General features: G+C 46.9%; 1 protein-coding gene across 1 annotated transcript in view; it reads right to left on the bottom strand.

The window, feature by feature from the left end:
* The window catches only part of LOC144502869 (somatomedin-B and thrombospondin type-1 domain-containing protein), a 178644-nt gene that overhangs the window by 131634 nt on the left and 21087 nt on the right, over nt 1-25923 (bottom strand). The window lies entirely within an intron of this gene.

Below are 25923 nucleotides of genomic sequence, written 5' to 3'. Positions count from 1 at the left end.
GGGCAGTGATCGAATATCAGGACACGATGGGGGAAGGGGGATTTTCCGCCCTCGTATTCGGCAGGCGGGAATGCTGGCAGGGCTGGAGAATCGGGAGGGAGTCTCGAAACAGATTTCACACCGGCATCATTACCCCCCCCTCCCTCCGCTGCCCACCCCCCCCCCCCCCCCCCCACCCCTCCCCCCCACCAATGAAGTAACCACAGGAACCACATTTGAATTCATTAAAATATAACTGATGGACCTCTCCATTGGAAAATCCTCCCATGTACAAAAGCCCTTCTTTGGCAGTGTGAAGTCCTCCTGTTATATTTTTTACCTCAGACACCCTTTGAAAACAGCGCCCCGATCTGTCAGGAAACAAGGTTGTTGATGGGACGGGCTTATTCAGAGACCGTCCATGCTTCGTGACGTCATGGTACCCGTCTTCATGGTGTCATTGAACCCGCCTCTGTGATGTCATTGAACTCTCTTCTGTGATGTCATTGAACCCGCCTCTGTGATGATGTGGGACCCGCCTCTGTGATGTCATTGAACCCTCTTCTGTGATGTCATTGAACCCGCCTCTGTGATGTCGTGGGACCCGCCTCCTTGATTTTTTTTTGACCGAGTGTCAAAGAATATGGCGGGAAAAGTTGACAGAGGAGCTGGTGAGTTACGCCCCACATTTCCTACCTGAGTTGACATTCAATCAATAAACAAGAAAATTCCAACCTATGACCTCGCTCGAGGTCAACAGAGATTTCCATTGTTGGACCCTTGCCCACTCCGATTCCATGGCGGGCAAGGTTGTAGAGTTCTGGCCAGTGTTTCTGCTGCCCGGAGACTGGTCACCTTTCCCTGGCACTCTTGCTGTGCCCCCAATGTGACTTCACTGCGTTGACATCTTCCCTCTGACTCACATGACCACACCACTCTGGCCTTCTGGTTGTGTCCCAGCGTGATATTGCTGGGCTATGAATACATGTGACACTCCAATCCTGTACTAATATTAAAAGCATGTATGTGTTCTTTCCACACATCATGAAAACAGCGTTTTTCAGTTTGTCAAAGCGTCATAGAATTAGAGCGTTTTCCAGCACTTGGTCCATAGCCTTGTATGCTATGTTGTTTCAAGTGCTCATCTAAATGCTTCTTAAATGGTGTGAGAGTCCCTGTCTCTACCACCCTTTCAGGCAGTGAGTTCCAGATTCCCACCAAACTCTGGGTGAAAAGATTTTTCCTCAAATCCCCTCTAAACCTCCTGCCCCTTACCTTAAAGCTATGTCCCCTGGTTATTGCCCCCACTATTAAAGGGAAAAGTTTCTTCCTATCCACCCTCTCGAAGTCCTTCAAAATTTTCTACATCTCAATCAGGTCGTCCCTCAGTCTTCTCTGAGGAAAACAAGCCCAGCCCAGCCAACCTCCCTTCACAGCTGGAACATTACAGTCCAGGATTCCTGGTGAATCTCCTCTGCGCCCTCTCCAGTGCAACCGCATCCTTCCTATTGTGTGGCGACCAGAGCTGCACACAGTGTTCTAGCTGTGGCCGAAGGAGTATTTTATACAGCTCCATCATAACCTCCCTGCTTCTGTGCCTCATCTTTGCCTCTGAAGAAGCGTGCGGACGGAAGTAATTTCTTGGCCCTTGTTTCTCCCTCTGACTCTTGGCCCAGGTGATATCCTCTTTATCTCTACCCCATATTCTCGTTCCAACTAAACATCATTGTAAAATGTAGCCACTGGCCTGGAAACCTGCCAGTTTTCTGAAGCCCCAGGAGGCTGTAGTGACCACTAACCTGGCTTGATAGAATCTCTGATGAAATGTGAGCTTTCCAACTTATTCTAGACAGTTTTACGTCAGACCTGAGCACGGTGGAGATGTGTGACTGTGTAGCTCCAGCTTCTCACTGCACGTCTGTGCAAGTTTGGCCAAACAGCGCAAGCATTATCCCGCTTTGGCTTTGGGAATTAGACTAATCTGTGCATCCAGTTGGAACAGACAAGGCAGTCATGACCACATCCTCATAACATCCCGTGCTGTGTCTATACCAAGAGTAGAGGGCCAAAAGCTCACAACCCTGCCATCTCTACACAGATGGGAAACAGTAAGAAGTCTCACAACACCAGGTTAAAGCCCAACAGGTTTATTTGGAATCACAAGCTTTCGGAGCGCTGCTTCTTCATCAGGTGAGTGATGAAGGAGCAGCTTCATCACCTGATGAAGGAGCGATGCTCCGAAAGCTCGTGATTCCAAATAAACCTATTGGACTTTAACCTGGTGTTGTAAGACTTCTTACTGTGCTTACCCCAGTCCAACGCCGGCATCGCCACATCGGAGATGGGAAACAGTATCACAACTCACTAATTGTATATCTGTTATGTGCAATTATATTCAGGGAGAGGGAAATAGTTAGGGTTCCACTTGTACAGATATAAAGAGATATGGTGGGGGAAGGGGTGCAATGACATTGGGATATTGTCACAGGTAATCCAGAGACCAGGGTAATGCTCTGGGGACCCAAATTTGAATGGTGCAGGAATTTGAAATCAGAAAAAACCTGATTACAGTCATAGCTAGGATGTAGAGAAAGATCAACTTAATGCAAGATAAGTCCATTCAAAAGTCTGACAGCAGCAGGGAAGAAGCTTTTCTTGAGTCGGTTGGTACGTGTCCTCAGGCTTTTGTATCTTTTTCCCAACGGAAGAAGGTGGAAGACAGAATGTCTGGGATGCGTGGGGTCCTTAATTAAGCTGGCTGCTTTGCCGAGGCAGCGGGAAGTGTAGACAGAGACAATGGATGGAAGTGGATGGCGGAATTTGAATTATAAAAATATAAAATTAAGAAACTACTGATGACCATGAAACCATTGTCCATTGCCATAAAAACCCATCTGGTTCACAAATGTCCTTTAGAGAAGGAAATCTGCCATCCTTATCCAGTCTAGCCTACACATGACTCCAGACCTACAGCAATGTGGATGACTCCCAAATGCCTTCTGGAGTGGAGGGCAATTTGGGATGGGCAATAAATGCTGGGCCCAGCCAGAGACACCCACATCCCATCAAATGAATAAATAAAAAAAGAGTTGGGGTCTCAAGGATAGCTAATCACATTTCTACCTGGAAACAGGGCCCATGTGATTCATGCTGTCTTGGGATGGGCTTTGAGAGGGAAGGATGTCAAAGATTTCCCTGAAACTCGGACAAACTGTCTGCCACGACCCAGGAGTGAGGGAGAAGCTAGAGGACTAACGTCTTTCTCTGTGGTTCACCGCGCAGGAAGGCGGGTGGGAGCTCATGCCCAGATTGAAAACATCAAATTTGTGAGGACTTGAAACAAGGCTGGAAGATTCGCCTAGCTTTAACTATAGAGAGAATCTCCAAGAAAACACATTCCTGAAAGAGAGTTCTGGGGTTAAATGTCACTGGGCTGCAATGGGACATGAATGGAAGTAAACCCTTGGGAGATAAAAATTGTTTTGGACCGGGTCTGGGAAAATCAAAATTCCATCTAAGGGAGTGTAAAAATATACTTGTGATATAGATTGTTTGATTGTGTTTTAATTAACATGTGGAAATTCCGATCTGTAGTTTGAAGTATAAGTTGCCTACAAAAATAATGTTCAGTCAATAGTGCTTCAGTCCATTTATAGGATCATAGAATCCCTACAGTGCAGAAGGAGGCCATTCAGCCATTGAGTCTGCACCGAACACTATCCCACCCAGGCCCTATCCCCATATCTCTATACATTTACTCCAGCGAGTCCCCCTGACACTAAGGGGCAATTTAGCATGGCCAATCCACTTAACCTGCACATCTTTGGACTGTGGGAGGAAACTGAAGCACCTGGAGGAAACCCAGGCAGACACGGGGAGAATGTGCAAACACCACACAGCAAAAGTCTTAAAATATGAAATCTTGTCGTGTCATCCTTTCAGCTATCCACTGGAAGTTTGAATGTCTTTTTTAAAAATCAATGGTCTCAACAGGGATCAGAACAGTGGTGAGAGTTTTACCCAATGAGCTGTGGCTGACAAGATGGATACTTAAGTATTCTAATATAGGGTGGAATTCTCTCATTTTGAGACTATGTGTGGTTGTGGGCGGCTTTCGCAGCGCCTGTCCGGCCGACCAGAATGGCAGGATCCCGCACCAGATTCTGCACTTGGAACCACAGGCGAGTTCCCGTCTGACTCTCCTGATAGGCTGGCAGCTGATTCGTCCACCTACCCTCAAATGATGGGTTCAAAGGATCCGGTGCCATATTTAAATTCCCATCCAACACATTCACATCACTCTCACCAGACCATGCAGGGTGTCAGCAATCCGGAGGGATAAGGATAGCTTTAAATTTATTTATTAGCGTCACAGGTAGGCTTACATTAACACTGCAATGGCAACAAAACGAAGGAGATTGTCATCGACTTCAGGAAGCGTAAAGGAGAACATGCCCCTGTCTACATCAATGGGTACGAAATAGAAAGGGTCAAGAGCTTCAGGTTTTTAGCTGCCCAGATCACCAACAACCTGTCCTGGTCCCCCCATGCTGACACTATAGTCAAGAAAGCCCACCAATGTCTCCACTTTCTCAGAAGATTAAGAAAATTTGGCATGTCCGCTACGACTCTCACCAACCTTTACAGATACACCATAGAAAGCATTCTTTCTGGTTGTATCACAGCTTGGTATGGCTTCTGCTCTGCCCAAGATCGCAAGGAACTACAAAAGGTTGTGAATGTAGCCCAATCCATCACGCAAACCAGCCTCCCATCCATTGACTCTGTCTATGCTTCCCGCTGCCTCGGCAAAGCAGCCAGCATAATTAAGGACCCCACGCACCCCGGACATTCTCTCTTCCGCCTTCTTCCATCAGGAAAAAGATACAAAAGTCTAAGGTCACGTACCAACCGACTCAAGAACAGCTTTTTCCCTGCTGCTGTCAGACTTTTGAATGGACCTACCTTGCATTAAGTTGATCTTTCTCTACACCCTAGCTATGACTGTAACACTACATTCTGCACTCTCTCCTTTCCTTCTCTATGAACAGTATGCTTTGTCTGCATAGCGCGCAAGAAACAATACTTTTCACTGCATGTTAATACATGTGACAATAATAAATCAAATCAAATCAAATCAATGAAGTTACTGTGAAAATCCCCTAGTCGCTACACTCTGGCGCCTGTTCAGATACACTGAGGGAGAATTTAGCAGGGACAATGCACCTAACCAGCACATCATCCGGACTGTGGGAGGAAACCGGAGCACCCGGAGGAAACCCACACAGACACGGGGAGAACGTGCAGACTCCGCACAGACAGTGACCCAAGCCAGGAATCGAACCCGGGTCCCTGGCGTTGTGAGGCAGCAGTGCTAACCACTGTTGCACCATGGATAGCAGCCTCAAGAAGACGTCTGTTCCTCTCTTCAACTACCTTCTGCCCAAGCCCATCTCCTGTGAGACGCCCATGTGCCACATGGACCTTTACCCATCGCACCTGGAGTCTTCATCTGTCCCCTTCCATTAACCAGTGCATCCCTTTGACCTCCTTGTTTGTGAGCTCTTCATGCAGCTTTGACGGGGTCCAGCCACCCTCCCCTTGGTATTCCCTCTGCCCTTCATTGGTCATCTTCTTCGCCATGTAATGACTTCAATCAGGCCATCGAGGTTGGCCTATTGGAGTATGAGCTCCCTGATTAAGGATCCAATTGATGGACCAATCAGGGAGTCTTTGCCTTGTATTTAACCGGGAGTGTCAGTTCCTCTGGACGCCTGGAGGTAGACTGCTGACTGCCAGCACTCTGTGTACGGCTGTTAGAGTTTGTAAATAAAGGGATTTTGGTGAAGGGACTTCTGCCTCCTCCGATCTATTACAGTCCACCTCCCTGCCTCCCACTGTGAGCCCTCACCCTACTCCCCCCCCTTACACAGCCCCCCCTTTCTACATTGCCTCCCTTTTACTGCATACTGGGCTCATGCCAAGACTATGTACACCATCTGATTTTCCATTTGGATCTTTGCGGACAGTTCTAGTCAGATCTTCCATGTTAATAACCTGATGAACTTCCTGCTCCTGATAAAGAGTCATCGACCTGAAAAGAGAAAATTCCACAGAGACTTGGCATGAGCGCAGTGTGCAGTAAAAGAGGATCGTGCGAAGCAGGAGGGATTGCTTTCCCCTCTGAAGCTGCTACCTGAGATGAGGCAGGTCTTTTCTTCCAGCCTGCTTCATGTCTCTCTTCCTTGGCTCAATCCAGGTGATGTTGGAGATGGGGGAAGGGCTGGGATCAAATCCCAGCTGGCCATTTGTCAAAGCACTCGCGTGGAGGGAAAGTCCAAGGAAAATCTGTTCGTAGTAAATCGCCTCACACATCGACATGAGGGATAGTTTATATTCAATGTTAAAATAAATTAACCCCAGCAAATGGGGCCTTCTCCTTGGGTCTGAAATTCAGCCAAGCATGGTCCAATAAAAATTTCTGCCCAGCAGTTGTGAGGGCCCTCAGTACATTTACAAATACATTTGGACAGTAACAACTGCAGCATGGTGGTACAGTGGCTAGCACTGCTGCCAGGAACCCGGGTTCAATTCCGGCCTCGGGTGACTGTGCGGAGTCTGCACATTCTCTCCATATCTGCATGGTTTCCTCCAGGTGCTCCAGTTTCCTCCCATACTCCAAAGATGTGCAGCTTAGGTAGATTGGCTATGGTAAATTGCCCCCTTAATGTCCATGGGGCAGCATGGTGGCACAATGGTTAGCACTGCTGCCTCACTGCAAGAAACTACAAAAGGTCGTGAATGTAGCCCAAACCATCACGCAAACCAGCCTCCCATCCATTGACTCTGTCTACGCTTCCCACCGCCTGAGCAAAGTAGCCAGCATAATTAAGCACCCCACGCACCCCGGACATACTCTCTTCCACCTTCTTCCATCGGGAAAAAGATACAAAAGTCTGAGGTCACGTACCAACCGACTCAAGAACAGCTTCTTCCCTGCTGCCGTCAGACTTTTGAATGGATCTACCTTGCATTACGTTGATCTTTCTCTACACCTTAGCTATGACTGTAACACTACATTCTGCCCTCTCTCCTTTCCTTCTCTATGAATGGTATGCTCTGTCTGTATAGTGCACAAGAAACAATACTTTTCACTGTCTGTTAATACACTTGACAATAATAAATCAAATCAAAATCAAATCAAATCAAATCACCACGCCAGGGACCCGGGTTCACTTCCTGCCTCGGGTCACTGTCTGTGCGGAGTTTGCACATTCTCCCCGTGTCTGCATGGGTTTCCTTTGGGTGCTCCATTTCCTCCCGCAGTCCAAAGTTGTGCAGGTTAGGGGGAATTGGCCATGCTAAATTGCCCTTAGTGTCCCAAGATTAAGAAATTAGGGGGATTAGTGGGGTAAATACATGGGGAAAGAGTCTGGGTGGGATTGCTGTCGGTGCAGGCTCGATGGGTCGAATGGTCTCCTTTTGCCCTGCAGGGATTCTATAAATTGAGCTGATAACGGGCACAGGGCTCTGCTGGCAAACTTCCTCCAAGAAAATGCAAGGATGCCTAGAATGGACAATGGAAAATGAATGGTGGCAACGGTAAAACCGCCTTAAAACTTTGGAGTATTATATTTTGCTCTCAGAAATTCAGATATTTGCGCTCCATCGTTGTGGGATTGTACAGCACAGAGGGAGGCCATTCAGACCATCAGGTACGTGCTAGCTCTTTAGAAGACCTATTCAATTCAATGCCAACTATAAAGTGTAAATTCATGTTCCCATTAATCCCAAGATGCTGATACTAACAGAACGTTAATGTCAAAGAGTTAACGATGCTACAAACAGCAAATTCCAAACGTTCAGACCCATGAAATTCAAACAAGATGAGTCAGTAAGGAATGAGATGTAAACAGAAGTGGGCCTGTGCTGTCAGGCCATTCCAGTGCAGTACTGAGATGGTGTTGCACTGTCAGGGGGCCTGTTTTTCAGTTGAGACATTCAAATCAAGGCCCCGGCACCCCTCTGAGGTGGATATAAAAGATTCCATGGTCACTATTCAAAGCGGAGCAGAGAAGTTCTCCCAGTGTCTCAAGCAATAGCACCAGAATTAGATTAGCTGATGTTTTAAATATGTTTTGGATTTTTTTGTGTGATGATAGCTTGAAAACTGCGGGAAAGCGAGCCATGTTGCTGAAGCTTTTCATCTTGCACACATCAGGACAAATGCAAGAATACCAAATTTCAAACAATCCCAACAATTTATTGGTAAAGCATAGCTACCCTAACACCCAATTTAAGATCATCAGTCAAGCTGGAAGCGAATACATTCACACACAGGGACACATTCCCTACAAGCAAAAGGAATAGGGGGCACGGTGGCACAGTGGTTAGCACTGCTGCCTCACAGCGCCCGGGGGGCTGGGTTCAATTCCTGGCTTGGGTCGCTGTCTGTGTGGAGTTTGCATGTTCTCCCCGGGTTTCCTCCGGGTGGTTTCCTCCCACAGTCCAAAGATGTGCGGGTTAGGTGCATTGGCCGTGCTAAATTGCCCCTTAGTGTCCTGGATGTGTAGGTTAAAGAGATTAGTGGGGTAAATGTGTGGGGATGCAGAGATAGGGCCTGGGTGGGATTGTTGTCAGTGCAGACTCGATGGGCTGGACGGCCTCTTTCTGCACTGTAGGGATTCTACGAACATGTCTGAGACTTGGGCCATTTTTGAATTGCCCGGGAGCTTGGGGAGCTTACACTTCCCTTACTTTACCATGGCAACACTTTGACCAATTAGACTTGATTTGCTGAGCAGTCAGCAGTATAAATTGTTGAGGAAGTCCTGCAGCTCAGTGGGCACCGTTCCTGAAACTGAGTTAAAGTCCCACTCCAGCACTTGATGGCCAAGGAAGCCGTGTTAATAACTCACCCAAACAGGTTGAATATCCACCTGCAAATCCATCCAACACATGTCGACGTCAGGTAGTAAGTGTGGGAGAGATTCATAGGTTCATAAGTTCATAAGATGTAGGAGCAGAATTAGGCCATTCGGCCCATCGAGACTACTCCAGCATTCGATCATATCTGATATGCTCCTCATCTCCATTTTCCTGCCTTCTCCCCATAACCCTTCAACCCATTACCAATTAAAAATCTGTCTAACTCCTCCTTAAATTTACTCACTGTCCCAGCATCCACCGCACTTTGGGGTAGCGAATTCCACAGATTCACAACCCTTTGGGAGAAGTATTTTCTCCTCAACTCTGTTTTAAATTTGCTACCCCTTATCCTAAGACTATGACCTCTCGTCCTAGAATGCCCCACAAGAGGAAGCATCCACTCCACGTCCACTTTATCCATACCTTTCATCATCATCATCAGACCTCAATTTGATCTGCCCTTATTCGTCTAAATTCCAGGGAGTATCGGCCTAAACTGTTCAATCTCTCTTCATACAACAAGTTCCTGGTCAGTCATGAGATGGAAAGAAATTGAAGCTTCTACTATCACTATTCATAGCTCCAGACTAAAGCAAGCTTGTAAGAGTGTTTGTTGGTACAGCAACTCGGGCTGAGTGTTGGTCCAGTTGGCTGGATGGCTGGCGTGGATTGGACTGGTGCCAACAGCAAGGGGTTCAATCCCCATTCCGGCTGGGGCTGGATTCTGGATCTGTCTTCTTGCCCTACCCACGGTGGACATTGCGACAACGTGAGTCAGAGCTGCCTTTGGGCAGAGAACTGAAGATAACAATAAACCAATGTGTGATTGTTTCAAGTTCGCATTTGTGCATTTGTCCCGACGCGCAGGAGACATGAAGCTTCAGTGACTTGTCCTCATTTCAGCAAGGTTCACATTCTTATATTGCTCATATGCTGACAGAGCATGCTCAAATCACCCATTCTCTAAGCCACACTGCACTTAAGAGGAAGCTCAGGCTGGCCACCAGAATAGGTGATTCACTCCCCCAGTAGAAACCTCTCATGGAGTAGGAGCAGAGAAGAGTGGAAATATTATCGAGGGAGCTCCTGGAAGGCCCACGGACTGCTCATTTGGAAAGGCGAAAAACAGCTTCAGAAATCCCATGGATAAGGCACATCTAGAGAATTCCTGGCCTGTCTTCACTTTTCGATTGGATATGAAATAGTCCTCACATGGGGGAGATGGTATTTGATGTTCCTCACAGGACATATCCATCATATGACACAGTGTCCCAGTTAGACATGCATTTTAACACTCAAACCCGAGATGGAGCAAAGATCCCTTCATTTACCTGTTTGAAACTTCATAGAATCAGGGAATCCTTACAGTGCAGAAGGAGGCCATTCGGCCTATCGAGTTTGCACCGACTCAGCATCTTACCCAGGCCTACACTAAGGGACAATTCAGCCTGGCCAATCCACCTAGCCTGCACATCTTTGGACTGTGGGAGGAAACCGGAGCACCCGGAGGAAACCCACGCAGACATGGGGTGAACGTGCAAACTCCACACAGACAGTGACCCAAGGCCAGAATTGAACCCGGGTCCCTGGCGCTGTGAGGCAGCAGTGCTAACCACTGTGCCACCGTGCCACCCTGCTGTGTTATGAACAGGATCACCATAGCTACATGAATTAGTGCATCACAACTAAGCTTCACTGTGCATTATCAAAAGTTGCCTGACATCCAAGCCACTTGATTCATCCTAATGGCCAAACAGGAAGCTGGAGCTAATTAAATGGTGAAACATTCAGAGTATTTTGAATTTCCCTCTAATTTCATCCTAATTCCACGCTGGCTGCAAAATTGTAACAGGTTGTCATGAGTTTTGTCATTTGTACTTGCTGTGTAAACTGATTGTCTTTGTTCCTGTAATAAGTCCTCAGAGGCAGAAGTCCCTTCACCAAAATCCATTTATTTACAAACTCTAACAGCAGTACACAGAGTGCTCGCAGTCAGCGGTCTACCTCTGGGGGTGCCAGAGGAACTGACACTCCCAGTTAAATACAGGGCAAAGACCCCCCTGATTGGCCCATCAATTGGATCCTTAATCAGGGAGCTCATACTCCAATAGGCCAACCTCGATGGCTTGACTGAAGTCATTACAATTCCTAAAACATTAATTAGAAGGAGACATTCTTCACTTGCAGATGGCAGCTATTAAGATTGAAAATCTAGGTGAATGGCCACAGTTTGAGTAACAGGATAAAGCGCGGAGATTGTAAAGAGTATGGGAAACCCCAGCTCATCCAAAACATCAGATTCCCCAATGCCCAAGCTAACTGGGTGGCACGGTGGCACAACGGTTAGCACTGCTGCCTCACAGCGCCAGGGACCCGGGTTCGATTCCCAGCTTGGGTCACTCTGTGCGGAGTCTGCACGTTCTCCCCGTGTCTGCGTGAGTTTCCTCCAGGTGCTCTGGTTTTCTCCCACAGTCTGAAAGGTGTGCTGGATTAGGTGCACTGGCCATGCTAAATTCTCCCTCAGTGTACCCGAACAGGCGCTGGAGTGTGGCGACCAGGGGATTTTCACAGTAACTTCATTGCAGTGTTAATGTAAGCCTACTTGTGACACTAATAATTAAACCTTAAACTTAAACCCTTACTGCGTCCCTCATCCAAAATCCCCACTTTGGGGGAAAGAGAGATCTTTGCCCGGTTTTGCACCTTCCCCTCCTGCAGCCTGCTCCGTCTCGGCACACCGGACAATCCTTTCCACATTCGGAGATGATGCATCAGCAGCACATACCTTGTGTTCTGGATGAAAAGCAAAGCTCCAAGCTTGCTCATTAACAAATGTAAAGATTAACCAAGGGCGGGTTACTTAGCTGACTGAATATTATTGTCTCGGGAAAGTCCTCCACACAGTTTACCCACAGACATGATGCAGGAAGATAGAATCATAGAATCTCTACAGTGCAATAGGAGGCCATTCGGCCCATCGCGCCTGCACCGACAACAATCCCACCCAGGCCCTATCTCTGTAACCCCACGTAGTTACCGTGACACTACAGGGTAATTTACTATGGCCAATCCACCTAACCCGCACATCTTTAGACCGTGGGAGGAAACCGGAGCACCCGGGGGAAACCCACGCAGACACGGGGAGAACGTGCAGACTCAACACAGACAGTGACCCAAGCCAGGAATTGAACCCGGGTCCCTGGCGCTGTGAGGCAGCAGCGCTAACCACTGTGCCACCATACCGCCCCATATGAAAATATGAATCCATTCATTCTAATGAAAGAACAGAACTCCTAACCAAAGTCATAGGCTATACTGAACTTCGGAGAACTCCCTGGCAAGAGGGGAAACGCACTTTATTTTTCTTCCCTTGGCAGTTTTTTCCACATTACCTCCATTCCTCATGGTGTTCGTAAAGCAGAAGTGGAAATGACTAGGGTTGGGAAGCATTTTCCGGTCAGGGCCAGTGTGATCTCCTGGACTCTTTTCGATCGCCTCAGGGGGTCGGAGAGGAATTTCCCAGATTTTTTTTCCCCATATTGGCCCTGGGGTTTTCACTCTGGGTTTTCGCCTCTCCCTGGAGATCACATGGTCTGGAATGGGGGGTTGGGGGTGAATTAATAGGTTGTGATGAACAAAGCATCGTAGCTGTGAGGGACAGCTCGGTGGATAGGATATTAGGATGTAGATAGGCTGGAAAATTGGGCGGGGATCCTGGATTCAGGATTCAATCCTGGACCGGGGAGCGGCGCGGGCTTGGAGGGCCGAAGGGCCTGTACCTGTGCTGTATTGTTCTTTGTTCTTTGTTCCTGCAGTTGCTGAGTCCTTGCAGGTGTATGGAGACATCACTTGGCACCCTATCCAATTGGCCTCGCATATGTTTTTAATTCCTGGGACGGGGGTGTCGCTGGTAAGGTCAACATTTGTTGCTCATCCCCACTGTAGGTCTCAGAGTATAAGGCAATCCCATTTCTTCAGCCCCAAAAATCATGATTATTTTAGTTTTTTTCAGTTTATATATTAGTCACAAGTAGGCTTACATTAACACTTCAATTAAGTTACTGTGAAAATCACCTAGTCGCCACACACCTGATGAAGGAGCAGCGCTCTGAAACCTCGTGATTCCAAATAAACCTGTTGGATTTTAACCTGCTGTTGTGAGGCTTCTCACACAAGCGTCTGGGAAAGATCTGCAGCTTGATACTCATCCTGTTAGGCCGCATTATAAACCACCTTCCATGGTCATCATACTCTGGGGTGGGACTTGAACCTGGAGCTTCTACCAGTGAGGTAGGGACCCTACCCATGGCACCACAATCTCTTCTTAATTGGGATAAATATTGGCCAAACCATTGGTACAAACCCCCCTACTCTTCTTGAAAATAGTGTGATGGGATCTATTGCATCCACTCGAGAGAGCAAATAGGACAATTCGATCAACAAGGGAGAAACTATAATGTACATGGCACGGTGACACAATGGTTAGTACTGCTGCCTCACAGCGCCAGGGACCTGGGTTCGATTCCCGGCTTGGGTCACTGTCTATGTGGAGTTTGCACGTTCTCCCCGTGTCTGCGTGGGTTTCCTTCTGGTGCTCCGGTTTCCCCCCACAATCCGTAGATGTGTTGGTTAGATGCATTGGTCATGCTAAATTCTCCCTCAGTGTACCCGAACAGGCGCCGGAGTGTGGCAACGTGGGGATTTTCACAGTAACTTCATTGCAGTGTTAATGTAAGCCTAATTGTGACACTAATAAATAAACATTACATTTTGCTTAGCTTTGTTTAATACATGTATCATTTATAAATGTATTCACTTCAGATCCAGTCAACCATTACATGTCAAGGTGCTGTTTAATCCATTATATGGTAGGCTTTCTCTGCATTTTATTGTCCCCAACTTGTGTAAGGTGAAGTAATTTGCAACTTTTAAAATAAAACTCAGCATCAACCTCAACCAATCACGTCAGTGACAGCCCCGTCCAGGGGCCAGTGAAACCCCCTCTACTGTACACTTGCCTAATCCCCCAAACCCGCAATACTGTAATCTACATTTTGGAGAGGGTGCAGAAGAGGTTTACCAGGATGCTTCCTGGATTAGAGGGTATGAACTATAAGGAGAGCCTAATAAACTAGGGTTGTTTTCTCTGGAGCGGCGGAGGCTGAGGGGAGACCTGATAGAAATCTATAAAATTATGAGAAGCATAGATAGGGTTGACAGTCAGAATCTTTTTCCCAGAGTTGAAATGTCTATTACTAGGGGACACGCACTTAAGGTGAGAGGTGAAAAGTTCAAAGGAGGTGCGAGGGGCAAGTTTTTTACACAGAGAGTGGGAGGTGTCTGGAACGCGCTGCCAGGGGTTGAGGTGGAGGCAGATACGATAGGGGCGTTTAAGGGGCTTTTAGATAGACACATGAAGATGCAAGGAATGGAGGAATATGGACCAAGGGCAGGCAGAAGGGATTAGATTAATTTGATGGCAAGTTTGGCACAACATCGTGGGCCAAAGGGCCTGTTCCAGTGCTGTACTGTTCTATGTTCTTTGTATATGTTACACACACACACCGTGACATTTGAAGTTGCCACACCTCCAGTCTTGCGTCTCTTTGAGTAAGGCTGCAAATATTTGTGCCATTTCCCTGTGCTCATTTGGCCAGAGTTCAGTCAAGGCTGGCCAAAATATGTAAAACCTGGAGTGTTGCGAAGAGTTCTGGTCTCCAAATTATGTGGGGGCGCTGGTGAAAGTGCACATAATTTACTACAACTGAAAGGCTCCGCAAATCAGGAAAAATTGGATTCTTCTCTCTAGAAAGGAGAAGATTGATCGAGGTCTTCAAGATTATGAAAGGGTTTGACAGGACAAAGAGGATGCTTCCACTTGTAGGTGAGACCATAACTAGGAGACCTAAATATTGGATAGCCATCAATAAATCCAGTAGGGAATTCAGGAGAAACCTCTTTACTCAGGGAGTGACTGGAATGTGGAACTCATTACCACAGTGAATGGTTGAGATGAATACCACAAGTGCATTGAAGGGAAAGTGAGGCAAGTACATGAGGGGGGAATGAACGGAAGAATGTTGATGGGGTCAGATGATGGAGTGTTGGAAGAGGCCCATGTGGAGCTCAGACAGCAGCTTGGGTTTTGGGGGCCGAATGGCCAGTTTCTATGCTGTAAACTCTCACATCACCAGTCCGAAGAGGCTTTGCGAAATTATGGTGGTGTCCCAGGAGTGAAAGGGCTATTATTTCTAAAGGTTCCTAAATGTTATCCTGCTGATATATTTATCACTTTTGCTGTAAATCACCCCAGATAAATGAGCATCACCTGTTGGTCACATCGATCAATTGAAACAGATCTGAAGTTAACAGGATGAATCTGCAGCTTCATAGACAATGCAAATATCGATATTCGAGTTGATATATTGCACCTCTTCCAAGTTCTGCACAAAGGCACATCCAACCCAGAGCACTCCAACCTTCAATCCAGATAGAGCAAGAAGATAGGTCCCAAATTCACCTCAGCCGGAAAGGGACTCAAACCCCAAGCTGCTGGCACCAAACTGATCCACACTGGCTATCCAGCCTACTGGGCCAACCGGCCACAAGGAATCCCATAGCAACATGGACCTTTACATGTACGTTGCAGTCTAGAGACATGGATACTAAAGGTAGAGGCTCCAATAGTCTTTCTATCACATGCCTGACCTCTTACCGCCAGCCATTGGTGCTTGTTGGGAGAATTTGTGGGTTGATAATTGGCCACATTATGAACAGATCTTCCTTGGTCATCAAGTCCTGGGGAGAGACTCGAATCTAGAGCTTCTGGCTCAGAGGGAGGGACCCTGCCTACTGTGCCACAAGACCTCCCACCAGTTGATGTTATCTGGTAGAAATCAGGCAGAAAGATCAAAAAGTGTTCTAATTAAACATTAGAAGCCTCATCAGGAGAGAAGAGCAAAGAACAAGGAGCAGTACAACACGGGAACAGGCCCTTCGGCTCTCCAAGCCTGCGCCGATCACGTTGTCCTATCTAGACCAATCACTTATATCCCTCTATACCATGTCTGTTCATGTGTCTATCCAGATAAGTTTTAAATGTCGCTAACGCATCTGCCTCAACCACCTCACTTGGCAGTGCATTCCAGGCCCCCACCACCCTCTGTGTAAAAAAACATCCCCCGCACATCTCCACTGAACCTTTCCCCCCCTTATCTTGAACTTGTGCCCCCTTGTGATTGTCAGTTCTGCCCTGGGAAAAAGCTTCCAACTATTCACCCTATCTATACCCCTCATAATTTTATAAATTTCTATCAGGTCGTCCCTCAGCCTCTGTTTTTTCAGGGAGAACAATCCCAGTTTATTCAATCTCCCCTCATAGCTAATACCCTCCACACCAGGCAACATCCTGGTAAACCTTTTCTGTACTCCCTCCAAAGCCTCCACAAATGTCTGGTAGTGTGGTGACCAGAATTGGACACAATATTTCAAATGTGGCCTAATCAATGTTTTATATGACTGTAACATAATTTGCCAACTTTTATACTCGATGCCCCGCCCACTGAAGGCAAGCGTGCCATCTGCTTTCTTCATCACTTTTTCCACCTGTGCTGCCATGAATTGAAAAAATGACCAATTAAGCTTGTCAACGGTTGAGGACTCTGGGTCTGTACTCGTTGGAGTTTAGAAGGATGAGGGGGGATCTTACTGAAACTTGCAGGATAGTGCGAGGCCTGGATAGAGTGGACATGGAGAGGATGTTTCCACCAGAAGGTAAAACTAGAACAAGAGGGCACAATCTCAGGCTAAAGGGATGATCCTTTAAAACAGAGATGAGGAGGAATTTCTTCAGCCAGAGAGTGATGAATCAGTGGAACTCTTTGCCGCAGAAGGCTGTGGAGGCCAGGTCATTGAGTGTCTTTAAGACAGAGATAGATAGGTTCTTGATTAATAAGGGGATCAGGGGTTATGGGGAAAAGGCAGGACAATGGGGATGAGAAAAAAATCAGCCATGATTGAATGGCGGAGTAGGCTCGATGGGCCGAGTGGCCTAATTCTGCTCCAATGTCTTATGGTCTTATGGTCTAACTGTATCATATGTTCCTTGCTCTTGGGAAATACCAATATAAATCTCCAGGTTTGTGAGATGGAGTTTTTCATTTTGAAGCTATGTACTGCCATGCACAGTGACTCATGCTGTTGTGCACCCAAATGAAATGGATGAACTCCCAGACTGTGTATACAATTGCCAAGACTTTTCTGTTTAATCTTAATGTATTTAATATGGTTTCAAAAGATAGCATCAAGAAATTAAGAGTCAACTCCATACATATCGATGTAACATGTAAGGGGGGGGGGGGGGGTACAGTGGATAGGGTCCCTCCCTTTATGCCAGAAGCTCTGAGTTCGAGTCCCACCTCAGGACATAATGGCCAAAGAAGGTGCATCCATAATATGGCCAAACAGTTCGAATGCCAACCTTGCAAACACACATCAATGGCACAGGGGAAGAGTTCCTGATTGTTAGAGCCTTTATCGTCACCATCCATAGTTCCAGATTTAAGTGCATGTTGCCACAGCGACCGGATTCCCTGCATGAACTGTAACATATCACCATGTGAGGGAAGCCAGATGGAATTGTGGGAACATTATCCTGTCACACATGGCAGCCATCAGGTGTGAGAAAGCATAAAAATGATACTCTGGGTCCTGTTTTCATTGTGAGATAGAATCTTATTTTATTATGAAACTCTCTTTCCTCTAGACTTGGTATGACATCATTTTACCCAAGTCTTGGACGACACTAAGACTCAGATGTGCTAATGTTTATCTCGTGAATGTGGTTTCAGACAGCTGAGCCAAAAGATAGGTTGCAATTCAGAATTATGAATTGCTCTTACGTGTCTCAAAGACAGTTGCATTGACGAAAACAAGAGTTTGTGGAAGAAACTTGGCAGGTTAATTTCCCTCCTTCCTGAGTCAGAAGGTCAAGAGCTGAAGTTCCACTCCAGAAAGTTTTGAGCACAGGATGTGGACAAACACTCTGTGTGCGGCACTGCAGGAGTGCAGCACTGCTGGAGCTCCCACCTCTTGAATGAGACGTCATGCTGAGGCCCACACTGCCCCCTCAGGTAAAACAATTGCATGGCATTATTCCAAAGGGCCTTTCATGGTCACAAGCCATCCCAAAGCACTTTACACTCAATGATGCGCACTTTGTAGTGTAATGCAGGAAACATGGCAGCCATTTTGTGCACATGAGCACCCACAACAGCAATGTGATATTGACCAGATAATCTGTTTTTGAGATGTCGAGTGAGGGATAACTATTGACCAGGAATCCAAGGATAACTTCCCCACACTGCTTGAAAAGTGTTGGGGGATCTTTTACACTCACCAGAGAGAACAGACTGGGCCTCAGTTTAATGTCTCACCCCAACAACTGTACCTCTGACAGTGCGGCGCTCCCACAGTACTGACCTTCTGACAGTGCAGCATTCCCTCAGTACTGACCCTCTGACAATGCAGCACTCCCTCAGTACTGACCCTCTGACAATGCGGCACTCACTCAGTACTGACCCTCTGACAGTGCGGCGCTCCCTCAGTACTGACCCTCTGACAGTGCAGCACTCCCTCAGTACTGACCCTCTGACAGTGCAGCACTCCCTCAGTACTGACCCTCTGACAACGCAGCACTCCCTCAGTACTGATCCTCTGACAGTGCGGCACTCCCTCAGTACTGATCCTCTGACAGTGCAGCACTCCCTCAGTACTGACCCTCTGACAGTGCAGCACTCCCTCAGTACTGATCCTCTGACAGTGCAGCACTCCCTCAGTACTGACCCTCTGACAGTGCAGCACTCCCTCAGTACTGACCCTCTGAGAGTACGGCACTCCCTCAGTACTGACTCTCTGACAGTGCAGCACTCCCTCAGTACTGACCCTCTGACTGTGCGGCACTCCCCCAGTACTGACCTTTTGACAGTGCAGCACTCCCTCAGTACTGACCCTCTGACAGTGCGGGACTCCCTCAGTACTGACCCTCTGACAGTGCAGCACTCCCTCAGTACTGACCCTCTGACAGTGCGGCACTCCCTCAGTACTGACCCTCTGACAGTGCAGCACTCCCTCAGTACTGACCCTCTGACAGTGCAGCACTCCCTCAGTACTGATCCTCTGACAGTGCAGCACTCCCTCAGTACTGATCCTCTGACAGTGCAGCACTCCCTCAGCACTGACCCTCTGACAGAGCAGCACTCCCCCAGTACTGACCTTCCGACAGTGCAGCATTCCCCCAGTACTGATACCCTGACAATGCAGCACTCCCTCAGTACTGATCCCCTGACAGTGCAGCACTCCCTCAGTACTGATCCCCTGACTGTGTGGCACTCCTTTCAGTACTGACCCTCTGGCGGTGCGTCACTCCCTCAGTACTGACCTTCTGACAGTGCGGCACTCCCTCAGTACTGACTTTCTGACAGTGCAGCACTCCTTTAATGCTAACACTCTGACAATGCAGCACTCCCTCAGTACTGACCCTCTGATTGTGCAGCACTCCCTCATTACTGACCCTCTGATAATGCAGCACTCGGGCAGTGGATGTTGTCTACATGGATTTCAGTAAGTCCTTTGACATGGTCCCTCATGGCAGACTGGTGCAGAAGATGAAGTCACATGGGATTAGAGGTGAGCTGGCAACATGGATACAAAACTGGCTAGGTCAAAGAAGACAGAGGGTAGCCGTGGAAGGGTGTGTTTCAGAATGGAGGGTTGTGACAAGTGGTGTTCCTCGGGGATCAGTGCTGGGACCTTTGCTGTTTGTAATATATATAAATGATTTGGAGGAAAATGTAACTGGTTTGATTAGTAAGTTTGCGGACGACACAAACGTTGGTGGATTTGCGGATAGCGATGAGGACCATCAGAGAATACAACAGGATATAGATCGGTTGGAGACTTGGGCGGAGAGATGGCAGATGGAGTTTAATCCGGACAAATGTGAGGTAATGCATTTTGTAAGGTCTAATGCAGATAGGAAATATACAGTCAATGGCAGAACCCTTAAGGGTATTGATAGGCAGAGGGATCTGAGTGTGCAGGTGCACAGATCACTGAAAGTGGCAACGCAGGTGGAGAAGGTAGTCAAGAAGGCATACAGCATGCTTGCCTTCATCGGCCGGGGCATTGAGTTTAAAAATTGGCAAGTCATGTTGCAGCTTTATAAAACCTTAGTTAGGCCGCATTTGGAATATAGTGTTCAATTCTGGTTGCCACACTACCAGAAGGATGTGGAGGCTTTGGAGAGGGTATAGAAAAGATTTACCAGGATGTTGCCTGGCATGGAGGGCATTAACTATGAGGAGAGATTGGAGAAACTTGGTTTGTTCTCACTGGAATGACGGAAGTTGAGAGGCAACCTGATAGATGTCTACAAGATTATGAGAGGCATGGACAGAGTGGATAGTCAGAAGCTTTTTCCCAGGGTGGAAGAGTCAATTACTAGGGGGTCACAGGTTTAAGGTGCGAGGGGCAAGGTTTAAAGGCGATGTACGAGGCAGATTTTTTACACAGAGGGTGGTGGGTGCCTAGAACTCGTTGCCGGGGGAGGTAGTGGGAGCGGATACGATAGTGATTTTTAAAGGGCGTCTTGACAACTACATGAATAGGATGGGAATAGAGGGATATGGTCCCCGGAAGGGTAGGGGGTTTTAGTTAAGTCGGGCAGCATGGTCGGTGCAGGCTTGGAGGGCCGAAGGGCCTGTTCCTGTGCTGTAATTTTCTTTGTTCTTTGTACTTTGAATGCACTTCAACATTTCAACAAACATTATAATGATGTTAACAATGAGGTATTGGGCGATGCAGTGGCACAGTGGTATTATCATGGACTCGTAATCTAGGTACTCAGGGTAATGTTCTGGGGACCCGAGTTCGAATCCCACCATGGCAGGTGGTGAAATTTGAATCCAATAAAAATCTGGAATTAGAAGTTTAATGATGAGCATGGAACCATTGTCAACTGTCGGAAAAACCCATCTGGTTCACGAATGTCCTTTAGGGAAGGAAATCTGCTGTCCTTACCTGGTCTGGCCTACATGTGACTCCAGATCCACAACAATGTGGTTGACTCTTAGAAAATGCCCTCTGAAATGGCCTAAAAAGCCACTCAGTTCAAGGGCAGTTAGGGATGGGCAATAAATGCTGGCCCAGCCAGTGACACTCACACCCATGAATGAATAAAAAACCCATTGTTTGGGGAAATGGGTCATGTCACTGCTACATAATAAACACCATGCCTGGCTGGGCAATGCATGAAGAGGAATGGAGATGGATTACTTCAATTTCACCAAAACCATGACAAAACTCCTTGAGAACATTGCACAATCCGCAGCAACAGAGCAGCTAACGTAGTCTGGCATTGGATAGAATTTTCAAACAATTTGTCATGGGAAGTGTGAGCCGATGATGCTACAGCGAATGGACAGTACAATGGGCATCCCATTGCAACCCTGAGCAGAAAGGGCAAACAACACGTTACCTCCACAACCAAATAGTGTCAGAGAGATTGATCGCTGGTAATCAATAATCATCACATTGCTAAAATGGGTACTCGTGCTGGTAGTAACTGTCTGCAGGGGGGTTCAGTCTGTATCTGCCACACAGACACAGCAACTGCACAACATTCAATGCCTGGTCACTGGTGAGGCTCAAGGCAAGAAGCCATTTTCTCCAAAATGTCACACAACACGGGCAGAACTTTGTGAGTCTCTGTTTTAAGCTGCGCACTAGCTCCTCATCTGAACTTGTTCACCATTTACACATAAATAACAGTGAGCCCCATTGTCTGCGTGGGTTTCCTCCGGGTGCTCTGGTTTCCTCCCACAGTCGTACTAATTAGGTGGGTTGGCCATGCTAAATTGCCCCCTTAGTGTCCCAGGATATGTAGGTTAGTGAGATTAGCCATGGTAAATGTGTGGGGTTACAGGGATAGGGCGAGGGGGTTGGCCTGGGTAAGAGGCGACACGGTGGCATGGTGGTTAGCACTGCTTCCACACAGTGCCAAGGTCTTGGGTTTGATTCCCGCTTGGGTCACTGACTGTGTGGAGTTTGCACATTCTCCCTGTGTCTGTGTGGGATTCCTCTGGGTGCTCCGGTTTCCTCCCACAGTCCGAATATGTGTGGGTTAGGTTGGTTGGCCATGCTAAATTGCCACTTAGTGTCAGGGGAACTAGTAGGGTAAATACATGGGGTTATAGGGATAGGGCCTAGATGGGGTTGTGGTCGGTGCACACTCGTTGGGCTGAATGGCCTCTTCTGCATTGTAGGTCTTCTATGATTGTATGACTAGCCTTTTGGCACCCAATTTGCAGAAAGCCATTGATGCATTAGACAGAGTCGAGTAATCAGAACCATCATTTGACTGAAGTGCTTATGGGATTGGCTAATTGAAATGGGTATGTTCTCATTAGAGACAAGAAAATGATCAGGAAACACGATCCAGATGTTTAAATGCAAATAACATTTTTCTTTAGGTTGTGATCGCTAGATTACAAGTGCAAAATTGGCAGCGCGCAAGCAATACATGAGGAGCATTGTCCAAAGCTTTTATCTTCATGTGTTGCGTAGGTGTTCCCCATGGAATCTCAGAGGCCAACCATCAGGTTTAACCCTATGTTGCCACTAATCCCAAGCTGCTGATATTAACTGATATTCATGCCCAAGAGCTAATAATGCAAAAACAGCAATTTCTGAATTCCGGACCAATGGAGTTCAAACAGGACAAGCTATGAAACGGAAACAGGGCTGCGCTGTCTGAATGTTGAGGACCAGATTGCTGGCAGGTGGTCAGGGGGTCAGCAGGTAAAATGTGGTTCCAAGTGTCCTTCCTGAGGCTCGTACAGGGTACATCTGCACAATATCATTTTTGTCAGTAATGTTCAGAGGAACACAAGGTAAGATTCAGTCCCGTGGGTTAAATACCCCACTGTCTGGCTTCTCCCATGAAGTAAGTGGAGGCTGGAAGAGGGTCTGCATTGTACCCCTGTAATAAGTCAGAGGAGGCAGAAATCCCTTCGCCAAAATCCCCTTATTTGCAAACTCTAACAGCAGTACACAGAGTGCTCGCAGTCAGCAGTCTATCTCCGGGGGTGCCAGAGGAACTGACACTCTTGGTTAAGTACAAGGCAAAGACTCCCTGATTGGCCCATCAATTGGAGTTCATACTCCAATAGGCCAACCTCAATGGCCTGATTGAAGTCATTACAACCCCAACACGGGTCAAGCTCTTCAGGAGGCTTGTTATGGGAGGAGAGAGGGGGCGAAGGAATACGTGTTCAGACAGATGTTGCTCACATCACCAGGAACCAGGAATTACAGATTTGATGACATGTTTCGAAGGGGTCAGTTCCATGTTAAACTCATAACTTTCTTTGAAACTTCCTCCCTCCCACATGTGTAACACATTGTGAAACCACCCAGTTAACGACAGGATTTCTGGTACACTTTAACAGCCAGCCTCTCTAAGAATTGACAGGATTTTTTTTCAAAGAGGAACTCCACTCTCAAATGGAAATTGGAATGACAGAACTCAAGCAAACGGAAGTTTTGGGGACAATTCTGCGTCTGATCATGTCTCCCAGGCAAGTCTCTTTGTGTGACAGTACAGCTGGAGTGTATAAGCAGTCAAACATCACTGTACTGCTCTCATTCACAACACAGCAGCCAATAAAACTGCTAAAAGATTGGGAGAGGACAGCTTAGAATCATAGAAACCCTACAGTGCAGAAAGAGGCCATTGGCCCACCGAGTCTGCACCGACCACAATCCCACCCAGGCCCTACCCCCATATCCCTACGTATTTACCCGCTAATCCCTCTAACCTATGCATCTCAGGACACTAAGGGGCAATTTTAGCACGGCCAATCAACCTAACTTGCACATCTTTGGACTGTGGGAGGAAACCGGAGCACCTGGTGGAAACCCACGCAGTCACGGGGAGAATGTACAGACTGCACACAGACAGTGACCCTAAGCTGGGAATCGAACCCGGGTCCCTGGCGCTGTGAGGCAGCAGTGTTAACCACTGTGCCACCGTGTAGCAAAGAATTTGGCAGCACAGGCTTTTTTTCATATTAATTCGTGGGACATGGGCGTCGCTGGCTGGCCAGCATTTATTGCCCATCCCTTGTCCTTGAGAAGGTGGTGGTGAGCTGCCTTCTTGAATCGCTGCAGTCCACAAGCTGTGGGTTGACCCACAATGCCGTTAGGGAGAGAATTCCAGACTATTCCAGAGACGCAGGCTAATACTCTGGAGACAAGAATTCAAATCCTACCCCAGCAGCAGGTAGAATTTAAAATCAATTTATAAAACTCTGGAACTAAAGTCAGTTTTAGTTTAGTTTAAAGTTTATTTATTAGTGTCACATTAACGTTGCAATGAAATTACTGTGAAAATCCCACAGTCGCCACACTTTGGTGCCTGTTCGGGTACACTGAGGGAGAATTTAGCACGGCCAATGCACCTAACCAGCACGTCTTTCGGACTGAGGGAGGAAGCCGGGGCACCCGGAGGAAACCCACGCAGACATGGGGAGAACGTGCAGACTCCGCACAGACAGTGACACAAGCCGAGAATCAAACCCGGGTCCCTGGCACTGTGAGGCAGCAGCGCTAATCACCGTGCCACCATGTAATGAAGCTATCGTCGTTTGTTATAAAAAGGAACCCATCTGGTTCACTAATGTCCTTTGGGGAAGGAAATCTGCATTACCAGACCTTACCTGGTCTGGCCTAAATGTGACACCAGAGCCACAGCAATGTGGTTGATTCTTAAACGTCCCTGCGAAATGGCCACTCAGTTCAAGGATAACAAATGCTGACCTTGCCAGCGGTATCCACATCCCTGAAAGAATAACCAAAAATAGACAATTCGGTCCTCATAATCCATGTTGGTGCTTACGCTCCAGACAAATTTCTTGACCTGATGAATATTTCCAGCATGTTCTGGTCTTATTTTAATGGGATTAATCGTAACTATCAATCAATCCTTTTCACCCCCGTTGCAAGTAGATTTTTTCTTCACAACTGCTATGGTTCAGGTTAGAAACTCCAAAGTGTTTTATGAAGCCCGCCTGGATCATAAGTTTTTTACATTGAATTTGGCCAAGATAAGCATGAGGTGTGATCCAAAAGACTCACTAGGAAGCTTTTATCAAACAAAGTTTATTTAAGAATATAGTTAACATGTATAGAAAGAAAATTAGCAAGAACCTTTATCAATTACAAACAAAACTAAAACAGCCACACCAATGTATAACTCTTAATGAATATATCTAATGTTGTTCCAATTAAAACCAAAATCGAATAAACAAAACCATTCAAACAGATCTATCACTGCACAGGCTAAATCTCACATGATACTGGAATCCAGTTCTCTGGGTTGAATGCTGATTTCAAATGATCTTGAAAACTCAGAGCAGTTTGTAGTCAAATCAGCTCCCCAAAACATAGATTCTTTACTGCAGCATGGCAACAAGCCAAAGCAAAACAGAGAGAGAAAAAGACATACATGTTTTTTCCAGCTTATTTCTAAGACTGCCTCTAACATTGCAGCCAAAACAAAACTAAAAACAACCCTTGTCAAAACCTGCCCAGTTTTTATTCTCCTCCCACCAATGACATCACCTAAGGCTTTGAGCATGAGCCAGACTGTGAGAGCTACAGAGATCATGATTTTTTAAAAAATTCTTAAAGGTACAATATAACATCACAACAACTAATTAGTGTAAATTTTCAAGGAAAAAACTTCTTCTGGATTTAATCTCCTTGAGATTAATCTACAATTCCTGGAGTCTCCAAGGCTGTCCTGGAGAGTTGGAAACCCGACCCAGAAGTCAATGGGACAGGAGAAGGCGACAAACACTCAAAACAAAGGGATGAATTTTCCACTCCAACCTGCCACAGGAGCTGTCACGGGTGGGACGGACAATTAAATGGACGGTCGAAATGTCCGTTGACCTC

The sequence above is a fragment of the Mustelus asterias genome, chromosome 13, assembly GCF_964213995.1.
Source record: "Mustelus asterias chromosome 13, sMusAst1.hap1.1, whole genome shotgun sequence".
Taxonomy (NCBI): Eukaryota; Metazoa; Chordata; class Chondrichthyes; order Carcharhiniformes; family Triakidae; genus Mustelus; species Mustelus asterias.
This window is presented reverse-complemented; position numbering and strand designations above follow the sequence as displayed.